General features: G+C 39.2%; 1 long non-coding RNA gene across 2 annotated transcripts; it reads left to right on the top strand.

The window, feature by feature from the left end:
- The first annotated feature begins 1,976 nt into the window (after positions 1 to 1,976).
- Positions 1,977 to 24,930, top strand: LOC118254709 (uncharacterized). Of its 2 annotated transcripts, XR_004780739.2 has the most exons (4): positions 1,977 to 2,054; positions 2,514 to 2,577; positions 20,717 to 20,868; positions 23,125 to 24,930. It is a non-coding gene; the product is annotated as an uncharacterized LOC118254709 (long non-coding RNA). The 2 variants fall into 2 exon arrangements; XR_004780738.1 differs by lacking the exons at positions 1,977 to 2,054; positions 2,514 to 2,577 and adding an exon at positions 8,975 to 9,366.
- Positions 24,931 to 26,837: the final 1,907 nt, after the last annotated feature.

Here is a 26,837-nt window from a genome sequence, read left to right as displayed (position 1 = left end):
CCCTACAGCCATGTACAGGTGAGTGCAGTCTTCCAAGGAGCTTAATGTCCCTTTTCTTCAGGGCAACATGTGGGCATCCAACAAAGTGCTGGTACCAAAATACATTCAGAGTGTTTTCTTCATACAGGAAACATATTTTAATGTAGTGTGAAAAAGTGACTGCTCCAAGTTAGTCTAAAGCCTAGTAAATAAGGAAGTTGCCCAGAGATACCTTGATTGAGAGCTTTTGCCTCTGAGCAGTTGAGTAAAACCAAAGGAGTTCTTCCTCTTTTTGTCTCTTTCAAGAAAGGTTTTGATCTGCAGCATTTGGACTGGGTTCCTGTCTTGCAGGTGAGCTCTAAGTGTACATCTCAGCTTGTGAATGTAACAGTGCTCAGTAACCTGCAGGCCAGCTGGCACAGTCTGACCGTGTCTTCATATTAAACGGGATGGTCAAATGCAAACAGTCTGTTGGGAATGTTTCTTGGCTTTTGCTAACTTCCTGACTGTGCCCAGAAATCTGGGAGAGGGCTAGTTGGCTGGGGCTAGGAGTATTCCAGGAGTACTCTAATAAATTCACAGAGTAGGCAATCGAGTGTCATCCTGCATGCCAGCGTGCTGGTGCTGCTGAAGGTACAAGTATAGATGCAGCCATATGGTTCCTCTTAGATTAAACACTGTAGGAAAGCCTACGTGGGATGAGCAGAGATGTGAGAGAAGCAGGTATATGCTTGCCCTTCACAGCAGGTGGGAAGCTGAATGCTTGGCAAACAGGAAAGGAGCACCACTGGGCATTTCCAGGGTTAAAGAGACTCCAGTGTTCAGGGCAAGTGTTGCAGGCATGGATGTGCGCTGGTGATTTTTGATCACAAACTGTTTACTCCAGGTTTTATCTTTAAGGGAGAAATTCCACAGCAGAGGTAGAATGGATGTGAAAACAAAGAAGCATGCAGTTTTCAAATGGTTTCAGAGGCTTGTTAAAGGCTTACCTCCATCATAGTCTTGAAGACAGCTGGATTACTTCCCAGTAAATGACAAAGTGACGTGTCTTTCCACTGGGTTTTGCTACATTCCACTTAATCAGAGTGCATTGTTCTGCCTTGTGATGGCATGCTCTTAGATGCAACCCCGGTGGCCAGTTAAAGCATCTGGGAAGAGGACAGTAAAGAAGAGGTTTAGGTGGCCACACAGGTTTCCATTCAGGTGCAGTTAAGCCTCTCAGTGTTCAAAAGAAAGCCTTTCTCATCTTCCTAGCAGCAGTTCCAGTCACCCTGACAACAAAATTGGTACCCAGGTAGAGCACTGGTGGCTGGGTTGTCCCTGGCCCTGCTCCTACCTATTTACCAGAACACCTGGAGGGAGCCAGTGCGGCAGTGACTGGCTGAGTACATCTGGGGGCTGCTGGTGAGCAGGATAGCTTGACTGGTTTGTACACAAATTCTTAATCTTTGTGAACCGGATGATCTTGCTCCTTGGCTGCCCAGCACCTTGTAACCATTTGCACCTGTACAAAGTGAGTGTAAAAAACTGCCAGTCCAGATGGCAACACTTCTCACCTACTTTGCCCAGGTTTTAAAGCCTACACAATCTGCAGGACAGCAGGACTTTTTCCACTTTTGCTGTGACTCATTTGAAGGTACACAGTCCCACTTCCCCAGAAGGGGAGGGAGGCGAGAGAAGTATGTGGAACGGATTCTTTGAGGCAAGCTTTCCACTTCTAATAGTCAACAGGAAAAGTACAGCTTTAGGTTGTTTTTCAGATATCTTAGCCATGATAGCATAATGATAAGAAGTTTGCCGCAATGTCCACTTCTGTAATGTATCAGCCAGATAATCAGTTTCTGCTCCAAGAATTTTAACGAGAGGTTTGTGGTGTGCAATCAGAACAGCTTCTTCCAATGTAAAGACTCATGGAATGTCCTCATACCAAAATGCAATAGTCAGAGGGTGAGTCTTGTTTCACATGTTTCATGAAAGTGGAAGCAATTAGCCTCTTTGTTTCATTATTTTTTTAGGTGAGAAACATCTAGGCCTACAGCTGAAGCATCATGAACTAAGGTGGAAGAAGGGGAAATGTAAGTTTTTTTCCCAAATCTTAATTTCTTGATTTCATTAAATGACTTCTTAGAGTTTTCAGTCCCAAACATTCCAAATAACATTTGTCATTGAGTTTATTAATGTAGATAAGTCAGAGAGAATTTCACTATAATGATTAGCTGTATGTAAAGAGGATCTGTGACAATGTATTCCTTGGCAGGGTGCTTTTTTTGTTAGAAGCTTACTTTCTCTGGAAGTAGTTTAAAGCCTTATACATCACTTTCATGAGCCAGTCAGTTGCTTGTGAATGGAAAAAGCCATATTTGTCCTTTTTCTTACCTTTTCCACATTGTGTTAGCTATTTCAGCACAGATGCCACACTTATAAGGGTGTTCTCACTTGCGTTTGAATAAAAAAATCTCTCTCCACTTATACCTTGCATGTTCTGTTATAAATTGAGATGTCAGTAGTACACCAGCTATGTGCTGCTATTCCAGAAAAGAACCTTATGCAAGTTAATGATCATGCATGTCAAGACCCTGTTTCCAACTCCATCTGCTGGTAAGCCTGAGACAAACCTACCTTTGTAAGCTTCTGTTCACCATTTAGTAATGGCAACATTCTCTAGAGACTTGCACAGGACTAGGGAATAATAGTTACATATGCCACAAGTCATATTGTTTTGAAATTTTACTTTACTACAGAATATGATCTTTGTTTCAGAAAGAGACATTTGTTTCAGAAAGATCCAACCTCTGTTTGTAAAGACTGCTTTTTTGTTTGTTGTTTTTTTTTTTTATAAAAAAAAGACTTTTACCCATTTCTCCAAACTTGATGTTCTAGTTATATATATGTATTAACTGAAAAATATGTGACCAATTACTAGACTGTGAGTCATATAAAATAGTTCACTAATCTACACACATTTGAAAACATGGGACAGATTCGAAGACAGAGAGTCTTGAATTACATGTAGACTATTTACAGTTGAGTCTCAGTTAATGTTCTAAATGTGAAACTACTGTCCTGTTGCTGAACGTCACATTAATAAACTTTGAGGAACCTTGCACAGAACTGACCTACCTTTAACATGTTAGGATAAATGTGTGCCCACTTCTGTAGTTAAAAGAGACTGGGGCGTTAATGGAGATTTTGAATAAGAATCTTTTTGGTGTCCTGGTGGCATCAGTGAGTCATGAGCCACTGCCATGGTGGTCTCTTTCTTTGGAGAACAGTATTGTGCTGTTGTGAACAGGTTAGAATCAAGTTTTGGAGACATTCTGATGTTTTGATTCTTGTAAAATGAGACTCAGAAATCTGGGCATTCTTGGCGACTTGTTAAATTTCACCCAATATGCAACCCACTGAGAAATCTCTGTGTGTACTGTTTTTTGGTGAAATAACTGAAAGATTTTTTTTTTTCCAAGAATAATAAAATCCAAGGTAAACTGAATGGTGAGCCCCAAGGATTAATTTTTTTATAACTTCCCCATCTTTTGTTCCATTGGCACTCCAGCTCTTGCAACAACAGATATCAGGTACCTCACTTAAGAACTGCTTATTAAAGCAATAATCATTGATCTTCACAGTGGGAACTGAAGTACTGAGCCAAAGTCACAGGTGCCAACTCCACCATATTTGGCAGCAGATCGTTATACATTATCTACCATCCTGCTGCTTTTTTGGCTGTTACTCTAGGAATTCCAGGCAATCGGCAGGCTTGTTGGAGAAGCTGCAATAGCTCCAGTGAAGCTGCCCTGTGCTCAGATATCCTGAGCAAATGGCCACTGCAGATGTACAAATTGACTTCACATTTGTCTGATGGATTAGATGTGTTAGATCAGCTAAGTGCTACAAAGATGTGGCAATTTGAATTCCATGGCTATGCCCATGGTAGTACATTAGTCACTGCCAAGGGACATTTTTGAGGGCTGGGACTTAGTTGTGTATCAGCAAAGACAAGACCAGGAGCAAAGCCTACAGGAAGAAGAAGCTCAGGCATAAGGACTGGAGGTGTGTCTCACACAGGACGTGTACGAAGGCATTGGAGCAATGTCCAGAGACACCTAAGGTAGGACCTACATCATCTGATACAAGCACATCCTCCAGTCTAGCCCCTTGAGAAGGTAGGAGGTCAGATCTAAAAGCAGGGGAGTCGCATTAGAGCCAAGTGTGTCTCTGCCACTGAGAAGCTGGGCTCATCATCTTGTACGGTGCTCTGTCCCAAAACTGCTGAACTGCTGCTGATTCTGGATCTAACAAAGTCTAGAAGATTTGTCTCACATCCTACTGCATAAGGAAGACATATCCAAAGGTTAGCATGGATCCCAGAGTTAGTGGCACATGGATCTATAAACTTATCTGGTGCATGGACCTTGTGCTATCAAAATTGCTGTAACTAGGGCATATATGTGCACACTGCACGCATTCTGCCACATACCTCAGAAAGAAAATTGATCAGACGTGCACAAATGTCGGAGACTGGAAAGGGGTAGACCCACTAGTTCTTCATAGTTTTGCCAAGCTTCACCAAGCAACTTTAGGTAGGAAATTTAATCCTTGCTAAACTGTAAATATCTTCTCTATCCAGTGAAGAAAATGAAAAGACAAATTAAGTTATTAAGAATTACTTTTTTTTTTTTTTATCTACCTTGATTATTACAAGCTTTATTGTGGTTATAGCATTATTATTGTAGTGATGAGTGAGCAGTGACTTCACTACAAGAGAAAGGGAGAAGGGGTAAGCGTGTCTCTCCAGGTGGCTGGAAAATTTGTCCTTTGCTTGTGCTACAGCAAAACTTTACAACAAAGGTAACACTTGAGTATAATCAAATTACAGGTATGTATATATACGGTGCTTTTTGTCATATTGTTATTGGGTTTTAATTCCAATCAAGTCAGAGAAAGCCCATAAGTGCTCTGCTTTTTTATATCATTTCTATCAGAAATTCTAACAAGCTCTTTTGAGAAAAAGCTATTTTCCAAGCTATGCTCCCCCAAATTTATGTATATATCTATCACAGATTATTGGTTAATCTGTACCTTTTTTGTCCCTTTACAGACTCAATTTGAATTTCCACCTGCTTTTCCTGATAGGTATCCAACAGAAAAGCTAGATAGAGTTATGTATGTGTTAATACATTACAGTGAAAATAATGGATTTTGTTTTAGGTTGGCAGTTTGGAAAACACAGAAATAATTCTGAGTCAAAGCAGTTTAAATTATTTTGCTTTTTATTCAGACAGAAAAAATAGAAAATATTCAGAGTCAAAAATGCTTTGTTGCACTTGAAATGAATTATTTGGATTTCTAAGACATTTTTTGACATTTGAAGAAATAATGCATTGGAAATATATTTCAAAGATAAAAGTCGTAACAAACGGGAAACCAGAAATCCAGAAATCTTTCAACTTCTAGGGTATTTTCCAGTACTTTGTTCCTTTTTTTTTTTTTTTTTTTTTCTGGTTAATGAACAATTAGTTGGAATTGATTAGAAGTCATAAAATGTCCAATCTCTTTGGACCCACATTTTCCACAAAAAAGGGAAAATGTCATGATCTATTAATTTATCTCCGCAGAGGAAAAAAAAAAGAAAATAAAGAAAACCAAAACCCAAAACAAAGTGAAGGCCATGTATGCAGCTCTTGTGGACTTTCTTGCCCTTAGTTTCACATTTTTCTTCCCCTGCTGATAGACCTCTCTCAACCACTAATTGTGTGGAGAAGGAAGGAAGTGGTACACGTTCCTTTCCAAATTAGCCATTAACTAGTTGGTCACATATTTGCTGCTTGGTAAGATTTTGCAGCAAACTGGTAACACATATATATATATATATACTTACATACATAATATTTATATACTTATATACATAATACTTATATATAATATATATATATATATTATTTTTTTTTCAGAAATGTGTATTTCAGCTCCTGAATTTATGGCATGTCTTGTATTCTGTCATATTTTGCTACCTTTTGTCAGACACAGCAATATGAAATAACACAGCATGACTGCTGGTAGCCAATCATAACTGGAAAAGTTGTACAACTGGGAAGAAAAGACTTTCACAATTCCCTTTGAAGATCACTTCAGATAGCAAAAATTTAAGTTAACGTGACACAAAAATAAAATTCAGTAATCTTATTGCACAATAATTTTGAGCAGTTATATTTGCTGAATATTTCTCTAAAGAAAAATACAATATCTACTCTTTCAAAACAATAAATGAAAGATCTTTTTACCTTCATGTTTAGCTAGAATGAGAGATTTCACTGTTTAGCTGATCTCATCAGAATCCAATGCAAAATCAGTTTTACGTTTATAAAGTAAAGTAGTAAATTTCAGAATTACACAGATGATCCATATAGCTAGACTGTCATTTCTATTGACATATTTAACTAAACGTTGGCATCCTTCAGTGCAGAAAAATGGCTACTTATTTCTGAAATTCAATCCCACAACTAGTATTTTTCATATTATTAAAAAAAGGTTAGCTTCATAAAATAGTTTAAACAGATATTTGTTAGTGGGTGAAAAATCTATTTTTTTTTTCCCTATTAAACACGGAGGTCTGAGTAAACTAAAAGGACGTGCTATCTGCAACTGAAGCCGCTGCCCTTTAGCAGTGCGTGTGCATTTAAATGTCTCATTTCCATCAGTCACACCGTCTGGCTTTGAAGTCCTGGCTGTGTCTTCAGTGTGGTTTTGAGGTGTGATTCCAGCCCATGGAGACACGCTTGAATGAGCGGTGACACACCAGACATCTCATGCTGTCAAAGGTCTCTGGATAACCCGGTGTAAAACAACCTTGAGCAGGTCTCCACACACCTCCTGATTGCCAAAGCCACGGACTCGGCCAGACTTCCCTCCTTCCCAGCACAGTGCAGGAAGGATGACGGAGACATCCTTAATAACATCTGGCTGCCTTTGTCCGAGATAGCCACCAGTGAATTCAGCTCAGAGCTACCTGATTTACGCTCCTCAAAGAAGAGCGGTCAGAACAGAAATCTGACTTCTAGTCAGGAGGCAATTGCTTTTCTGGAGTATTGTCTGTATGAAATCTGCATCATGTCATGGTTTTTTCTATACTGAAGGACTGGTATTGTACATGCTCTTAAGCCCAGACTTTGAAGTTTCACATTTCAATACTTGCTAGCTAACATTTAAATACTTCCTAGTTAATTAGGCATTTTATAGTATAATACAATGTAGTTGTAGCATGCATATGATTTCAATATATAACACACACACCTAAAAGTAAATTATATCTGCAAAAGCTCTCTCCATGAGCAGATAAATAAACACATGCTAAGTAGATCATTCTGGGCACAAAGGCATATGAATTTCCTGAGTCAAGGCAATGTTCCGTATGCACCTACGCAGATTTCATAGAATAAAGCTCTGCTGGAATTTGCCTGAAAATAACAGGGGGCAAATTAAATTTTCGAGTGGAATTCAGAACAATAGTGATATTTCCTGAAAGGCTACTAATTCTAGTGAAGCTATTTCGAAGGCCACATTCTTTTCAGGTCGCTATGGAAGGCTAGCTCATGTTATAAAATGATAGCACCCTTTTGTGTTCTGAGCTCTCTGTTACACCTGCTGTGTTCACTTTTTTTTTTGTCTCATTTGCAGTTCTGCTTGGTCTAGCATGGACTGGGCTGAATGAATAGAAAGCAGCAATATAAAGAACTCTGTCCCATATCACAGGTTTTTTTTTTTTTTTTCCTTTTTGACTGTGTCTAAGATGCAATTAACTTTTCGTAAGACATAAAATAACAACATTCAAAGCCAAAGTTACTAACTGGTATTATTCCATGTGTCAAATTACCAGAACACCGAAGCTAAAGATGGGCAACACCCTATAAAATAACTCATTATGAAGAATGCTGATTCTCTCTTCTTGTTATTTTGGGTTTGCACATCCCTTTGATAATGTAGTTTACTTAAGAGAGACAATGCACCCACTCTAGTGCTGAGGGCTACAAGAAAAATCCTGTTCCAATGATAAAATATTTTCAGATGAACCAGGGAGTAGGCTCTAGGCCTATTTCATATTTATCTGGCTTCCTCTGAAGATGCCAACATATGTCAATCACACTTTTAAATAAGCTAGCTCAGGCCCTGATGAGAGTGTATCTTGTAGCTGACTGAAGCTCAGCCTAGCGTGCAAAATCTGCTCCTAACATGTAAATCCTTGGAGGGTGAATCCAGGCTGAACACCCTGTTCTGTGGCTAAACTGGTATCAAAACAGTTTGAGTTACAGCAATACACCTGCTCATTTAAATAATTTTCTCCAGTGTTTTTCCACAGAAGCTTCCTCATTCATGTTAAATAAAAGGCTTGTTGCTTTCTTTCTCCAGTGAGACATGGCTGGTCTCTCAGGTTCCTATTTCTCCTGTCTAAAATGCTGCTATACCTCTGGCTGATGTCTCTTCATGCGTCACAGTCTGCAGTGCATGTACACCTTCATCTACAGAAAGTGAGGGAAGAAATAACCAAAGAGCAACACAGCTCAGATGTGAGATTCCTCTCTTATTAGAAGAAATCAAAAGAATTAGAAAAGCAGAAGGTAATGTTTCCAGGGTACCTGAGATATTGCCCTGAATACCAAAGATAATAAAAAAAAAAAATCAAGCTAAAAGTCATAGGGAAAATAAAATTAGAAAATATTTGAAACAGAGAGGGATTGCTCTCAAGGAGCAGTGCTAAATGATACAGAAAATTAGTTTGGGACACAGAAAAAAAAAAAGTAGTGGATCTTCTTTGTGTAGTTCTGTGTCTTCTCCCCCGTGCTACTCAGGTCTGAAAACAGCATTGCCAATAAATACTGGCAGAAGGGAGAAAAATAATGCAAGTTGCTCTGGTAAAAACTAGTAGGGCATTCAAGTTTCCTATGGACGAGTCATGTGCCTCTTCTCATCAGTCATCCACTGCAATTATCTTTCTTCCTTCATTTCTGTCTGTGATCACCTCCCCCTCAGTATCTTTGGAGCATTTCTCACTCCATGCCTCACATCTGCCTGACTCTTTCCCAAGCTAGCAAGGAAACATCACATCTGTTCTCATGCTGAAGACTTTCCCACAGTGGGCAGACTGGCTGGATCCTTCTCTTCTGCTCAGACCCCAATTTCTCCAAGACACCCCAACAGCACAGAGAAACCTCTGCAAATACTGAATTTGGCTGATGGGCTCAAATGTTTTTAAGGGAGGTCTGCGAGGTAAACAATCCTACAATTATGTAACTTTCATTTGTGTAGGAAACTAGGCTGAAAAATAATTAGAAGCCTGATTAGAAGAAATGATTAATCAGGAAAGATGATCACCATGGTATTTGTTATTATGAGGTAGGTCTTTCTCTGTCTCTCTTTGTGGTTTTGACCAAAAATTCCATCCTGGACCTAAGAAATTTTCCCAACAAAAGTTTGTTAATCTTGTATGCTATCATGAAACATGTTGGTTTCTAGGACTGGCATTTTTCTGATTAAAAATAAATAAATAAACTGAAGTAGTTGAACAGCTCTAGTGACCACATGAGCTATAATAATTCATATTTACAATCTGGGCAGACTAAAAAAGCAGAAAATGTTAAACCAAACAGCATCCACCCAAGCTAGAATAACTAAGAGGAATTATCAGTCCTTATGTCACAGGACAGTGCTTTCTACCAGCTAGGGCCTTGGAAAGCTTTCATCCTCTAACAACATTTTATAACTGTAGGTTCCTACCCAATAAAAGAACTTATTTTGCATTACTTCAGGATAGAAAAGCCAAAAAAATCCACATTTACTTTGAAGAAAAACCTTACAGTGATGATATTTCCACCACTTTTCTTGGATGAAGTGCCTACTCTCTGAGATGCCTGTTCCCTTGTGCAGTAGCACCTCATTGCACATAAGATCCGTGTTTTTCAGAGTAAGTGATGGCATCAGAATCTGTCCCCAAATGGGGAAGCTCAGTCACTCATAGCAGTGAGCCCACTGCCAGGAATGTTCCCTAGGGAGGTGAGGTCAACTTTTGCTGTACAAGGTGATGGGCCATAATTTAGCAAAGGAGATCCTTTCTGTTTGTGAAATCCTTTCCATTTGTGTGCTGTTTGTTTGTCTGTCCTGGATAAAATTGTTAAGAGTTTAGCTAAAAAACTTGCTGTTAGCTTGTCCAGATTGTTTGCTTTACTAAAAGGTTGCAGCCCAACCCCTGCAAAGCAATAATTAGAGAGCTTCGCTTTTTATTGTTGCATTTAAGTGTCCCTGGAGCAGTGGCTGCTCTGCTGGAGGAGAGGGAGAGGATAATATATGTTTTGCTTCTTTTTAATCTGTCGTCCAGCATCACTACTATTCCAACAGTGGGCCTCCTGACTTTGTTCATTGTTTTTAAATTAACTGAAAAAATATTGCTTTTGAAAGGTGAAAGCATAAAGAATTACAGGCAGCCCGACCAGCTTTGCTCTCTCCTGTAATGTACTACTGCTTGCTAGTACTCCTAAATCATTAGCTGGGAGAGTTTAGCCATTTTGGAGTTCTTGTATATTGTGCATTGCCTATACTAAAAGAACCTGGAGGGTTTTTCTTTCCTTTGTCTCTTTCCATTTGGCTCTTTTGCAAGTGGAGCCTCTACTGACATCCACTGGTAGCTACGGGACAGCTGCAGCCCTGCACACTGCCTGTAACCCACCCGTGCTAATCCCGTCTCCTGTGCCAAATCATTGATTTAGTACCGTGCTAGATGTCAGCTCAAATGTAAGGTCAAAATAATGTAATCCTTCCAGTTACTCTCCCCTTCCCAGAGGAATGGCCCCCTTCCCCTGCCATGGTGGTAAATAAATTCAAGGGATGAAAACCTGCTAGCAATTGCTTTGGCTGCACTCACCAATTAGCAACACAGAAAATCAAACCACAGTTTCCTAGGTGTAGTGGGAATTTATAGGGAATGAGAGCTACCAGGAACATAAGGTTGTATGTTACTCATTATAATTTTTTTTTGTTTGTTTAAACTGCAATAAATTAAGAGTTAATGATCAAGGGTGCAGGAATGAGGATTAGAGACCAGATGGGAAGAGCTGAGGACTCGTTGCTGTACACACTGTGCCATTCACCCTTTCTAGTCATTAAACCCAGAGCCTGTCCTTCCCGTAAGTACTACATGTACCACAGCATGAGATCAGTGTGAAGATAATTAAGAATACACCTATTATTGTTAGCTTCTTCTGGCTCTGCGTGACTTGCTCTCATGTGGGCACGTCTACAATGTAATAAAATTCTTGGATGTGTGGAACTTTGGGCTGGGTCCCTGTGAATTTTCATGGCTTTGCCTGAAGGAAACAGAGAAGAGACTGTTATAAAAGCTGTGAAACTCAGCAGGTAAATCAGGAGCAAGAACAGGGTGCTTATTAAATTTTGCCAAATATGTCATTTTCTGTAGACTATTATCCAGTTCTTTGCACACAGTCTTAGTTATCTGTGAATTTTTTTGGTGGTTGTAATCACTTACTAAAGAAATATCAACTCATACACATACTGGTGATCTTTATTCATTTCTCCTCTGCATATTTTCTCCTTTCCTTTCCTTTCCTTTCCTTTCCTTTCCTTTCCTTTCCTTTCCTTTCCTTTCCTTTCCTTTCCTTTCCTTTCCTTTCCTTTCCTTTCCTTTCCTTTCCTTTCCTTTCCTTTCCTTTCCTTGCCTTGCCTTGCCTTGCCTTGCCTTGCCTTGCCTTGCCTTGCCTTGCCTTGCCTTGCCTTGCCTTGCCTTGCCTTCCCTTCCCTTCCCTTCCCTTCCCTTCCCTTCCCTTCCCTTCCCTTCCCTTCCCTTCCCTTCCCTTCCCTTCCCTTCCCTTCCCTTCCCTCCCCTCCCCTCCCCTCCCCTCCCCTCCCCTCCCCTCCCCTCCCCTCCCCTCCCCTCCCCTCCCCCTCCCCCTCCCCTCCCCCTCCCCCTCCCCCTCCCCCTCCCCCTCCCCCTCCCCCTCCCCCTCCCCTACCCTCCCCCTCCCCCTCCCCCTCCCCCTCCCCCTCCCCCTCCCCCTCCCCCTTCCCCTTCCCCTTCCCCTTCCCCTTCCCCTTCCCCTTCCCTTCCCCTTCCCCTTCCCCTTCCCCTTCCCCTTCCCCTTCCCATTCCCCTTCCCCTTCCCCTTTCCCCCTTCCCCTTCCCCTTCCCCTTCCCCTTTCCCCCTTCCCCTTTCCCCCTTCCCCTTTCCCCTTTCCCCTTTCCCCCCCCCCTTTTTTTTTTCTAACCATCCTGTTGTCACCTTAGTGACATGGTATTGTTTCTTGTTCATGTTTGATAAAGGTAATTTGTAAGGAGGGCTGATAAAGAACAAAAGGCCACTGGCCAAGCCATTCCTTTTTAAGTTTGCAGGAGGAGTAGAAGCTACTTTAAGAATTAGGAAAATATTATAGGAATCAAGGCCTTTTCTTTTCTGGATCATGATATCAGTGCTGACCTGAGTCATTTGCAGCTTGGGTATGCTCAGGAAAATACTTTGCCACTATTTTTTGATCCCAAATTTAAAGGTTCTCCCACCAAAATCAAGGACTGCCATCACCAAAGATAGCATGCTTGTTCCTCACACTGCATTCACATCTCTAGAATGGGATTGACTTAGTATTTTCTGGAGAAAACCACATATTTTCTGGTCCCTAGGTTTCCCTGCTAAGGATGTTTGCAGGTGAGCACGTCATTGCTATCTGGGCATGGTCCTGGTCTACCTGCACTGGGTGTCCCTGCTGGAGCAGGGGTTGGACCAGATGAGCTCCAGGGGTGCCTTCCAACCTCAGCATTTCTGTGGTTCTGTGGTAGCCTCCTCTCAGGAAACATGACACAAGGAGCTATCTTTCTCTTTTTCCAGCGGTGACATCCAGACATGACAGATCAAAGGCCTCCCCACAGCCACACGTAGTTTTTTTATTTTTCTGAAGTGTCGTCATTTCAGTTGACCACAACCAGCTTTGAGTATGAGCAAAATACACAGCTGTTGAGATTGCTGGAAGAGCAGAACAACCACAGCTCACTGAATCACAGAATCATAGGGGTTGGAAGGGACCTCTGGAGACCATTGAGTCCAACTTCCCTGATAAAAGCAGGTTCCCAACAGTAGGTTGGGCAGGAAAGCATCCAGGTGGGCCTTGAATATCTCCAGAAAAGGAGCTCCACTGCCTGCTTTTCTGTATGAAGTGCCTAGGAAAGGCGGACTTGAGGTGTGGAAAAGCTTTCTGTTCCTCAATTTCTGTAGATTTATATACTTTTAAAGGCACAAATGATTTATCTGCAAGAAAATGAGGCTGAACAGACAAATGATGGGATTCCCAGGGAGATTAAAGGAGTTGTCCAAACAGGCTCTTAGTAGAACCTCAGTTATTTGGCCCACTCTTTGAGCTCCTCCATTCCTCCAAGCCATTTGATGCTATTTTCCACTGTGCCTATGCATCTGTTCATGTAATTTAGAAATTAATAGTTAAAAAACACTCCAGAAAATTACTTAGTATGTTTCAGCTACTTTTTAAATAAAACCTATAAATTCTCTATGAATGAAACTTGTGGGGAAAACCAAGCATACCTACTTCATTACCCGGGCTTTGGTGTGCTGACTTGGGCCATGCATATCATATCCATTAAGGTCTCCACGGCCTAACATCATAAGGATAAGTGTTAGCATTTTCTCCTGCACCCCAAGCAGTTTTTAAATTGGAAGTTGGACTGTCAAAGCAGAGAGATCTGAGTGTGCCTTTTCCTTATGGAAAGTTCAGTGCTTGGGAGTTCTTAATCAAGATTGTCAGACATTTCCTGCTCATTTTCAGCCACCAACGGCAAGCATAGGTGACTCCCTCCTTGCTGTCGAGGGGCGGACAGAGCAGTACTGTGTGATCTGTTGCCCACTGAGCCACCTGCAAGTCGTTTCGCTCCAGCTGTGGCAGACCTCATGCAGAAACACAGCCTCGAAAGAGCTGGCTCCTGGCCAACGACACTGTTAGGGGTTTTTAGCTTAATTCTTTCACTGACCTCCTCCTGAGGAGCATAATTCATTAAGTACAGTATCATCAAGGCCACAGCGATTAGAAACAGAAAATACTGCCACCAGTGTAGACCGTAAAGAAGGGATCAACAACATACTATATATATATATATGTATGTATATATATATATACACACACATATATGTAAAATTTCCTGTTAGTTTATTCTGATATTCGGAGCTGAGAAGGAAATGTCTCCAGCTTTGCTTGCTTGGGATATAGGTATAAGTTTAAATGGATAATATTTAGTCTGTGCTACTGTAAATCCCAATATGGGGCACAGCAGGCTGTCCAAAGTGATCTGCTCCTAAGCAAGGATGTGTGGCAAGGATAAGGGTCACAAGTCAGAGCGCTCCACAGAGTCCTCTGCTTTGAATGGAAATGCAGAATCTCACAGCATCTCACAGCATCACTACTTAATGGGGAAAAGAAAAGAAGAGGATGGGTTACACAGGGTTAAGTATGCTTAAAGTCCATTTTGTATATTTTCATACCTTGATCCATAAAAACAGTTATGTCTAAGTACACATGTCATAGTGGTATCCTGCAAGTGATATTTTGGATAACAGGATTATGACTGCTAGACAAACACTTGTCATTGATGGTAATTTTGAGATGTTCTGAAGAAGACACTAGAAAACCTCTTTTGATTGATCAATCTCATTGTAAGTAAGGCCATCATTAGAATATCACTAGGTTATACAAGTATTTGTTTTTAGACTGCATACAAAGGAAGAAATTTTGTTCATCTTCAGAGTCTGGTGATGTGTAATGATTATTGGCAGTAGCAGACTTAGAGGGTTAGCCATGCAAAAGCAAAAGGAATTTGAATTTTTACTACAAATTTACTCACTGATAACCTTGTCTAAAGTCTTTGTTTGTTTTTGTTTTTGTTTTTAAAAAAAGAATGACTAGTATTACTGTTGAAGGTCAAACCACTGTATGACCATTATACATTTTATCATAACCACTCTGCTTCCTCTTACTCAATCTTTGTTTTCTCTGTTCAGTGGTTTGTTTTGTTTGTTTGTTCTTTTTTTTTTAAATATCTATCGCTTCTTCCTGGAGTTCTCTGTTATTTTTCAACCTGATTATGCTTCTCCTCTGAAGCAACATACTTCAGTCACATTTTAGTGTAGAGTAAAGGGAAAACAACTTGTGTGAGTAAATTCAGATTTCACATATAACACAATGAACTGATACTAGTAAATAGTAATGGTAAAGTATGGCTGATTTTAGTTATATAAACATTGAATTACCTTATTAGCACAAAGGTCACACCTTCAGAGATAAATTATATTGGATGACTCTGAAAAATTGAATTAACTAAAGCACTATCAGGAAGTCTGCAATAGAATCTACAAAGTAGGATTTTTTCCAGCCTAAGGCATCTCATTTCAGTTCCTTTGACTATTTTGATTATTTTTTATTCTGAGCTAGCATTTTAGGTGGACTTTTCAAATTTATGGGAGATGTAACTCCTAGAGGAGAATGTCAGCCACAGGCTTATTGTAACAAATACTGCAGCAAACACTGCAGCATTGATTTACCTGTCTTTCTTCTGTTTCAACACACAGTTATTCTTCATATAAATAATACAGGTTGCCTCCATTTAGAACCTGGTGTGTACTTGAAGATCAGATTTATTTATTTATTTATTTATTTAAATTGAATTATTATTATTATTATTATTAATTTACAATGTAAAATATTCAAAATTTAATACATATCCACCCTTTCTCTGTACGGTGTCCTAACTAAGTATCTATATACACATTAATCTGAAAACTGTTTCAGGCAAAGGACTTGCTTGCTTTATTGGCAACAGTATAATGTTACCCAGATATCAATCACCTATAGGAACTGGAACACACAATCTGTCCTCATTATTGAAATACATCACACACTTGAGGGTTAGATCATGCCTTGTACATTGTTATGAATGAAGTGTTGAGGGACAACATTGTAACCATAAACTCCTAGGGCTTTCCCAGTCAGTACACCCTGTCTCCAGTGCTATGTCATCCTTGAAGAAAAGGTCACGTCCACCTATTATTCTTTTTCTCGGTAGTTCCCTCTGAAGTTTTAGTTAAGTGCTGTAACGTGGGCCTGCTTTCTACCTGATCAATTCATTTAGCTCGTATTCATTGGGAAAGGAAGATCATGAAAAAGGACTCAGTCAATTGTTCTTACTGGGCTTCTTACCAAGCAAGGTCCACAGGTAATAAAATTGTCCTTATGTGTTTTCTTGTTGTTGGATACTCAGGACGAGATCCAGAAAGGGACAGAGTCATTATAGTGCTCGCTGCTGTGATATTTCAAAGTTAGATATACAGGAGTTGTTTTCAGAATACTGGTGTGTGCCAAACTTGCTGAGATATGTAAAGGTGAACAGTAGGCAGCTCAGAGATATTAGGTATTAGACCTAATTCTAGACTATATTTCTTTGTTTATCAGTGGTGTTCTGATATTACTTATCTAAAGCCCTTAAATAGGATTAGTGGTCAAAGTAGGCTTCTCTAATCTAGGGTTAGGCAATTCCAGGCAACAATTCAGCAAGCATCCCATATGAACTGCCCTCTAGGGCTACATATACTAGTAAACAGTACCAAGGCTCTCTCTTTGGCCTTTAGGCCAGCTGGCACTCTTTGATAGTGTCCATATTAATAAATTCCCTTATTCTCCAAAACAGTATGCCCACAGCCAGAGTGCCAACGGCAAAAGGATCTTTGCTTGTGGTAATTCTGAAATTATGCCTGGAATTTGTCTGGGACAGTACAAGTTGATTTGGATCACAATGCTCCATGGACTAGTAATTTAATAATTTGGTTGGTAATGCTGTACTGTCTGTGTTCATGCCCTGCTCCGTGTATAGGAGTAGCCTTCAGGCACTTATTTCTCTCCATTGACTTTGTAGTGATGCAAAGATGACTGATATCCTTATTCTTTCTCTCCATTGACTTTGAAGTGATGCTAAGATGACTGATATCCTTACTTAGGAAGTCACTTAGGTGCATCAAGTCAATAAGGTGTGCGTGGGTCCAAGACCTTTCCAAAAATGTTGGATGCACTATCAGTGCAATATGTTATACAAATGCTAATGATTATCACTTTGATCACCATATGAAAGATTATCATGCCTGCACATTGATGTGACTCCATCTCTGGACCAATTCAAGCTTTACTATCACTAATTTAAGCACATCTGGAAGGCCTATTAGTGTATGGGCCTTGTTAATGTGAAAAGAATATCACTTTCATGTGGTGGACACATCTCTGACATCTTTATGTTCTGTTTTTTTTTGTCATCCATTCCACTCTTGTTATTGGTGATAGATGAAGGTCTGGAAAGCAAAGACATTTTTTGAAAAATAGTGATCTCTTATTCCTCTCTTTCAGGTCTCTTTGTTTGGACCATACATATATTTAGCAGCTATGTTTTGGGGTTATTTTTTTTTTCACATTTTGCTAAAAGAGGGTTAATATTTTTGAAAGTTGAACTGTAAAAAACAGGTAGATAGTGCAAAGTTTCACAAAGTTTATAATCTCTGCTGTGGAAGGGCACCTTCTAGCCAGTGGCAATCTGGAATGACATTTCTAGTTTTAGTGTGTTGGATATTTATATTTGCGGTTCTACTCTGTCGCATATAACATTACCTATATTTGCTTGTTTGTATTATTGACTTATTTTCTCTCACAAATACAAAAGCAAATGCAAATATAGGATCAATTTATAGTAGGAAGATCTGCAGGAACTCAGCTTTGTGGTGGAGCACATGTGAAAGAAAATCTCTCTTTCTTGCACTGTTTTTCTATTATTATCTAGACCTGAACATTATAGGCATTACAAACGGTTTGTGGTCAATGTAGGATGAAGTGTGGATGCACTGAAACTAACCATGTTTTGGCCTTGGTTTTGCTAGAATTGCCAGTCTTTTATTTGAAGTATTCCACTCTTAGCTGGTTGAATTGCTGCCCAGAAATGCCCCAACTTGCCATTGACTCTAGAGGGAGAACAAGGTGTAGGTGGTTCAGTAAAGTGCTTAAAGTTAAGTGGCATAATTTAGGCTTATGGGTACAACATGTTTTTGGATCCATCTGGTATTTTGCCCAGTTACTTTGATGAATGCTTAAGGGAGCAAGAACAGCTTCCTTCCTTACTGCTTGGGGAAGAGCAGACCTTTGGGGAAGCCTGTTAGTTCCATCCCAGGAGAGTGCGAAGGATTAACCCTTCAGTGTTCACTAGGACCACTTAAGAAGTCATTTCCTATGGCAACAATGCAAAGCATATGCTGCTGGTTAATACAGATGAGCAATGAACAAGCAAGGCATTTTTAAAGTCTTCCAGTGCTGTATGGTACAGCGAGAATACACACCCTTGAGCCAGTCTGAAGTATGTTTGTCTACAATTTCATTACTGTATGTGTCTGAGTTAGTGTCTTCATTAAAATGATAAGTTTCTCTAAAAGCTGCAGATGACAAGTGACCTTATAATGTAACATGGTCCCGCTTAGTCTGCAGGAAAGTATTAAATGTCAGGACTTATAATTGTAAGGATTTGATATTTATGAAGGTCAGTTCAAGTGTGAGTAATATAACATAATATTACATTTAAACTAAGATCTGTGTTCATAGAAACCTTTTAAAAACACCCAGCTGCCACTGCTGAAATAGTGCAATGATAGATGATGATTTTTTTAGACTTAACACATATTGCGAATTTGCAACTCATGTAGGGTTTGTATTAAAAGCTGACACGATATTTTAATTTAAACAGAGGTTAGATTATTAAAGTTGGCAAACATCCAGAAGTATATCAATGTTAAAAAATTTTTACTTGACTTTCGTTCTCGTTTGTTTTCACTGGTAAAATACATGAAAAAATCTACCTGAATTGTTGCTCATAATATATTTAATATTTTCATTCATTAAAAAAAAAAGACGTTTTGCCTTTTTTTTGAGGCTTGACACTGCAAGCCAGCGTATAATAGAACTTTATTCAATGATATAGGGAAAGAAACTCCACTCCACAGACTGTATATCTCATTATCATTAAATTCATTCAGGTCAATTCACTATTGAATAAGATGGAAATAAAAGACTTGAAGGAACATCTCTAGTGTGCATTTCCTGGAAGGATAATTTCTTAGAGACATTCTGTTGCCCTAGAACCTGATGACCATGTCCTCACAAGTTATACAGATACAGATATAACATGTTTCATATGAACTTAGTCTCTATGGATGCATAATGCACATTGTTTTCATTAGCTATAAAACCTCACTGGATGCTCAACACCATTCAGCACCTGGCAGGATTATGGTCTGCATTTCTATCCTTCCTTTTTTTTCTATCAACAGAGCATCTCATATCTAATGAGTAAAGTATGACAAAGGCCTGTAGGAGACATAATGAATCAGAGCACAATTTGATTCTTTTTCTACCATCTACACTGTATCTGAGCTGAGTTATTGTGATATAAACATGCCTAATCAATACTTAGTTGTTTGGTATAATTATTTTAGTGACTACTGCATTCATTTGGACCACTGAGCTGTGCATAAAGAAGCCTGCCTCACATCAAATGCCATAAAAATAAAATAAAATTAAAAAAAAAAAAAAAGGTAAGAAAGGTAAGATCTCCAGTGATTCAAGACACAAGTAAATTAGAAAAAATGGAAAAGTTTTTTTAGGTACGGAGAAGAGAAGTTATACAAATGAGAAAAAGTTTGGAGCTGGTCCCTTTATGGCTATAGATTTATTGGTAGAGCTGCAGTGTGTTATTTGAGGAGGGTCGAGCGATATGCTTCTGGCTTTTTAAATCCCACAAGCCTCCTGTCAAAGGGTGTAGATACCTCGGACAGCATTCATATAGCCAAATGTATGTATCTATAATGCAGACAAGCCTGAGCAAATCATCAAAACTTCTACTACAGTCAGTGGAGAGGAACAGAGACTTTTATGATACAATTACCGAAACAGACCACTAAGTTAAGTGAAGTGAAGTGAATCACTTTCCAAAAGAGTCTATTTCTCTTTCTTGTCAATAAGACAGTTTACGTTTTATATTTCAAATACAAATATAGTCATCTATATTCTCTACTTATACAAGATAGTGAAACAGCAGGGTCAGAGGTGATCTTGGTTTCTTAGCTAGGTAGGAATAATTGTTCTTCATAAGTGACTGTTACTCTAAGGTTCAGCTTCATCTTGTCTAATTTTAGGCAATTTACTGCTTAAAATGCAGGTAAATAGGACAATAGATGTGGCAGAAAATATGAGTTTCGTGGTGCTCCTGGGCACTGCAAAGAGGAACAACTCATAAAGAGAAAGAGAATTCCCTTGTTAAAAATGAACTTAACTTACATAAAGGGTGGTCAAGTGCATAATTCCACATCAATGCAGTCACACTTAGGCAATTAGTAGCATAATTGCACACAGAAAGAAGAGTAGATGGAGAGGGTGATTACATGGCTGAAAATAAAAGTGTGTCCTTTCTTCATAGGAGGGACATAGCTGAAAGTAACTTTCAGAAAATGAGTGTAAACATAGAAAATAGCACTGCTTGTAAAAATTATAGAGCTGCATATATTTCAGAAAAGTAGACACTGTACATCTTTGGTTTTGGAAGTATATTTTGTCAGTTACAAATCAATGGATGAAATAAAATTTATTTGTGCATATATTACAGGCTGGGTGGAGAATGGATTGAGAGCAGGCCTGAGAAGGATTTGAGGGTGCTGGCTGATGAAAAACTCAACATGAGCAAAGTGTGCCTGGAGCCCAGAACGGCTTTGATACTGAGTACCTGAGGATTCATGTTGGGATGAATAAAGTGTGGCGGTGCATATGCTCTGTTATGTGCAATTCTGAATGGAGGGATTGGGGGGGGGGGGGGGGGGGGCGGGGGGAAGGGGGGTGGTTAGCTGCTGTTAAATCAGTAAAAAGTAATTCCATTGAGTTTCAGTGATTACAATGATAGGAAAGATCTTATAGCAATTTAAAGTATAATCTGAGTTAGGTTGTGTATATGTCAGTTTACATTAATCCAGCTATTTTATTCTAATAGGCCAGGGTCATAAGAACAGTTGATTTTTAGATGTTTGCTGTTTGTGTTCTGATAGTATTAAAAGGGGTTATGAAAACATCGGTCAGCCCAGGCCTCCAGATCCAGCACCATTCATTTTGCCTGCAGATGAACATAATGATGAGGTGAAGGACTAGCTCTGATGTATGGGAAAGAAATGAAGCATTTCCTTCTGTAAGGACCATGTGTTGTCTTTCATGGAAAAGTGTACATGCTTTTTTTCCCTTTTGATCTTTATACAGTATTTTCTCTGTACTGTTGAACTACACCAAATGTCTCTTTGAGAGTTAGGCAAACAAATGTCAACCTTTTGCCAACTGGTGTGAAATTAAAAAAAAAAAAAAAGCTATTTTAAAATCTATTTCAACTGATTTTCTGTCAGACAATGATTGTATAATTGAAAGACATCCAGTTGATAAAAAAGAACATATTTTTTATTGGCAGCACAGTAACATGAGTTCAAAGACTGTATTTGCCAAGAGTGCATAACTCTGTAATGGCCGGCATACTTTTACAAGTGTTCAGTGGTATTACTGACAGAAAGATCGCTTTGCTCCAAGACAGATGTAAAATACTTCATTTAACAAATATTTACTCCACAATTATCTGAAAATTTAGAAAGTACAACCTGACATGTTTGAATATCTAAAGAACCTGTTTATGGGGTATTCTATTATTGTTCCTACATAATAATCCAAAAAATATAGTTGCAGGGGAGGCTAGATGATTTAGGATATTGGTAACAGGATACAGAGCCTTTCACTTCTTGGTCAGCAGTTCAAATATGGCTTAGGTTGGTAGTAAGTCAAAATGATTGCTAGACTATGTGACTAGGGTTAATAATAGGTTGCTGCCTTCTAGATTTCAGAGCCCACCACCAAACCAGCTAAATTGTCATGATGACCAAAGAATGTTGTCACTTTTGCAGGAATTGGTGTCACCAAGGGGAAGAGCATAACAGTGGCTGCAAAGGCCTAGGACCCCAGCACCTCTCACACAGAACTTTACAATTGCTTTTATTTTGCAGTCTCCAGGAGCTTGTCAGGAATTTGCTGCTGTGGGGGAGACAGGAGAAGCTCCTGCAGATTGAACATCGCTGAATCTCAGCCTGAAGTATTAGGGAACAGACTTGTCATTACAAATTGTCATTGAAATAGCCACACTGATGGAGAACTATGTGGCATAATTATTAACGGATAATGAGAAAGCTAACCAAAGTGTGAGAGCTTTTCTCAGTTTTTATTTCATGTTTCAAGTTTGGAAAGCAACACAGCACTGCGTTTTTAGTCAGTGGTATAGATTTTAGACTGGAAAATGAAAATAGTTACAAGTCTCAGATGTATGGATGGATTTGATCCATTCCAGACCTGTGTCTATCACTGATTCTTTGTGTCTATGCCTCTGGGAAACTAAACAAGGCTGGTGCCCATTTCCTGTCTCTGAGACCAGCTGGCATGGCTCATATCCACACTCTTCAGCTCTCTCACTGTCCAAAGCAGGGCACCATCACAAAACTAATTTCAGGCAAAAAATAGTCCCTGATCCCTCCTAATGCCTAAGGTGTGCTTGGGAATGGTTTTAAAGAAATATTAGCTCACCCAGACTAAAGCCAAGCCAGTGACATTCTGACAGCGTGACAGTGCAGACAATCAGGTTCTGGTGCCAAGCACATGCCCAGGCACTTAATTTGTTGGAGGAAGGAAAGCTGTGTGGCCTTAGCTAAGAGATTTTGTCTTCCTTGTTTCAGTTAAATACCTCTGAAGTGGAAATAGCTGCCTTTTCATTTCTTGTGTGTTTTGAGTTTTAAGAATAAGTTTTTTCAATTATTTGAGTCATGCTTCATAAAAGGAATCAATTTTGAGCAGCATCTCAAGGCCTAGTACACAAATAATTGTATGGGAATTGGTGCTTAAAATTCACAATGTGTTATTCCTCTAGCTGATGTCATTTTTCTGTTTCCATCTCTCCTGCTAATGTTTAAATGCTGTTCCTAATGCTTTCCAAAATTTCAGGGTAAGAATAAAGAGAATGTGACTGATTTCAGATAAAAAGCAGACAAGAACTGGGCATTTTAAAGGTTGTTCCTTGCTGTCTTTGCTGAGAAGTGCCTAAATGTTATGGAACAGAAAGAAGAGACTGAAGAACCAGCTGCACAGTGGAGACGATTTTATTACAGCTTCCCTTAACGTATTTGCAATTGGCCAGAAAAGGGGCACGCAGACTCCTGGGTCAGATGGAGCTGAGCATCACCATGTTTGATTTGGAGGAGAAGAGGAAGCAGGGAGCACAGACACGAACAGCCTGAACTGGCAAAGAAGGGGAACCCAGTTATCAGGAGAGGGAGGAACTGGAAGGGAATTACAGAGCTCATGGCATGGAAATGCAAAGAATGAAAAGCGCATGCTGTTCCTCCACTGAGGGAGAAAGATCCTTCAAAAAGGGCAAGTGTAACAATGAGGGCATGTTTGGGAATTTTAATCTTATAAATAATGTTTTTTATCAACAATCAGGCTAACAAAATTTTTGCATGCTCGAAAATAACACAGGTTTTACATAATCACAACCCACATCTGCATTTTTCCTCTTTGAAATATCTTTAAGACTGTTATTCTCCCTGATTTTAGCAAACTTTTTTTTTTTTTTTTTTTTAGAGGAAGTTTTAGGATGTTTATCTTTCTTCTTTAATTTCAAACTCAAACACTTAGCAATAGAAGGGAATATCTTGACACCATTGCTTATAGGAATTGTCCACATGTGCTTCTGCCTTTTCAGTTCTATTGAACATTAATTCATCTGGGTAAAAGTGATAGAAGCCTTTGTTTTAAATTATATTCTTTCTCTCAGCTGAATGTTGTACTCTCTCTACCAATGACTGATAACTGCGCACTTTAAGAAGTTGTTTAAAAATATGCATACCATTACAGGTGGTTTCTTAAGTCACTTATGTTTAATTAAAGATATTTGAACACAGAGGCCTGGATTCAGGTAACCTACTTGAGGTGCCTGAGTTAGGATTGTAGCTGCAGTACGTTCCCTTTCTAATTACTGGAGAAATAGGCACCACCAGGAGTAATTCAGTCTGCTTCAGCACCTGGATTCCCTGCACAGCCTGAATTGCTTTCTGGAGATACCTATCTTTGCACTGACTGATGGATGAAAGCAAAAGCAATCATAATTGTGACTGTGCTGCCTCAATGTGGCATGAATCCAGATCACTGTGACCAAGACTTTTAGATTGCTAATTACATTCTGAGTATCTAGTTTTGCTGTCTTGGAGGAGGCTGACTTTCTTTGCTTTCAGCTTCTTTCAGAATATCCCAAATTGGGCATTGGTCATTATGGAAAACTTGGCTTATGCTTTTACCCATGACACTTTTTGAATCCTGAGTCCCTTTAAACAGATAGAGACAACACTTATAGATGGCTGCGCAATAAATGAGAGAATAATGCTCTCCTCCATCATGGAGGCAGGTTACAAAGAGATGTCAAGTCACCACCAGACCCCTGTTCTGGACATCTCTATTTTGTTGCTTGGCTCTAGCATATGACAATAGTCAATGCTACTTTTTAATCCACCCGAAAAAAAGCAAACTACAGCAGTCAGCACTAAAAGCACTGTGTTGGTGACTGTCTGCCATGTGACAGTCAGAACTGTTCATGCCCTGATTCATGCTGGTGGCCTTCTATGGTCTTCTTTACTACCTGTAGCAGCCCCAAAGGACTTTTGTCTGTTTTATGAAAGCTTTCCGTCCTGAGACACAAGTACACCCTGGCACGATACAGGTTGCTGCACCATTTCTCCTGTATTTATCCAGACCAATAACAGGCAGTAGCCCCTCTCTGTGCCACCAAATGGAAGATCAGGGTCTGTTTTCCCTCCATACATGCTGTCTCCATTTGCTCTATACAATCCGGTGCTTGTCTGCAGGCAAAATCTTCCCTGTCTTACACCTGTGTAGTGATATCAGTTTGACCATGGTTGTTCAGTTACAAAAGATAATGAAATTAGACCCAATGGTGTTACATGGCTGGATGATATTTTGCTTTTGTGCAAATACTTGTAAACGAAAGAGAAAAAAATAGATTATATCCTTTAAAAATGAAAAACAGACTTGAAGAAGTTGGTCTATAGATTTTTTTTAAAGTGTAGTTCTACTGACAGAGCTTATAAAAACATTCCAAAGTAATGTAGTGTGATGACCCTTGCTCATAATCACAGAAAGCCTCTCCAAGTTTTTGATTTTTTAATAAGCCTATCATTAATCTTCAATTAAAATAATATAGATTTTATTAAGAAAGCTCACCAAAGTTCTTGGAAAACTTACAAGACATTTAACAGCTGAACAGTGTATCTCACAAATGGACTTTAAAGGTGCTCTTTCATACTGAAGCCTTTATTTGATCTGGTTTTATAGTTAGCAATTGCTTTGGTCAGAAGCCTCACCCATCCTTTCCAACTAATAACCAAAAGAATCCTGAAATATAGCACTTGTTGAAGGTACAGCATGACAGCCCCTAAACCAATTTGTATTACTCGCAGACTCCCAAGGTTGGATTCATTACTTGTTCTAAGACATCCTACTTTACCAGAACTGTATATTTGCATATTCTGAATAATATAAACTACAGGATTAGCAGTATGTATGGAGATAAAATAAATATTTATATTTAGCTTTTTTTTTTTTGGTAACATGGAGCATTACTCAAATGTTTTCTCCAATAACTTTAATCTGGATTTCCTCTCTGATAAAACTCTGGTTGTTTGCAGATCCACCCGTCGGTTTTATGAGGATATCTTTGAGACATCACAATTATAAAACAAACTGGAAGGAAGAGCAGCTGTACTAAGAAACAAACATCACAGGCACAATTAATCTGTTTAAAGGTTTTATGAGGGGAAGCATAAAATATCAAATAAAGGCTAATGGGAAATATTTAAAAAATGCTGAAGCTGGTAACAATCCACTGAGCAGAGCAGTCAATGCACATTCAGGAAACAGAATGTAGCTAGTAACTCCTTTGGTTGTAAGCCACCATCTCTCTACCTCCCAACCTGAACTTAGGACTGTTTCATGTTTCTAAAACAGATAGACTTCTAGATATATACTTTATTTACTTTGTAGATTGCAATTTAAAGGACTGTCCTTTTTTAAAAAAAAACGAAGATGGTAATAAAATCTCAGGAGGCCAGATTTGCTTTCTGTTGTTCAACTTAAACCTAGCACGATCCTATTCTTCTGGTTAAAGTTTATGCCCTGGCTAGATAGGAGAAAAGCATATACATACACATGCTCTTTCTCACTCTATCTTGCTTTCTTTCCTGTCCTCCTGTGCCCCCCATGTCAACAAGCATGCTGGAAAGAGGCATTAGATCAAGCAGGTGTATGACTGTACACTTATATATTTAGACAGTATCCTTTAGATGAAAGAAGAAAGGTTTATCTTTAGCTCCAAACCTCAGTTTTGGAATCTGAATGAGCTGGATGATGTATTCGTGATTTTTGTGTGTTAACTTTAACAGAAAGTTTCAGCATGTACCAAACTGAAGGAGTTTAGTGTATAAAAATATCTTCAGGTCTAATATATGAGACCACATCTCCTCAAGCCACATGTAAAACATCTTTACCTCTTTCTTTCTGTCTGGTCATAGAGTCATGTAAATACTGAAGAGACTTTGAAAGGGTAAGGTCTTCTGGTTGTTGTACTTCTACCATATCTAACATAT

This window comes from Cygnus atratus, chromosome 3, assembly GCF_013377495.2.
Source record: "Cygnus atratus isolate AKBS03 ecotype Queensland, Australia chromosome 3, CAtr_DNAZoo_HiC_assembly, whole genome shotgun sequence".
NCBI classification, from domain to species: Eukaryota; Metazoa; Chordata; class Aves; order Anseriformes; family Anatidae; genus Cygnus; species Cygnus atratus.
Note: the sequence above shows the minus strand (reverse complement) of the source record. Positions and strands in the feature narration are given on the sequence as shown.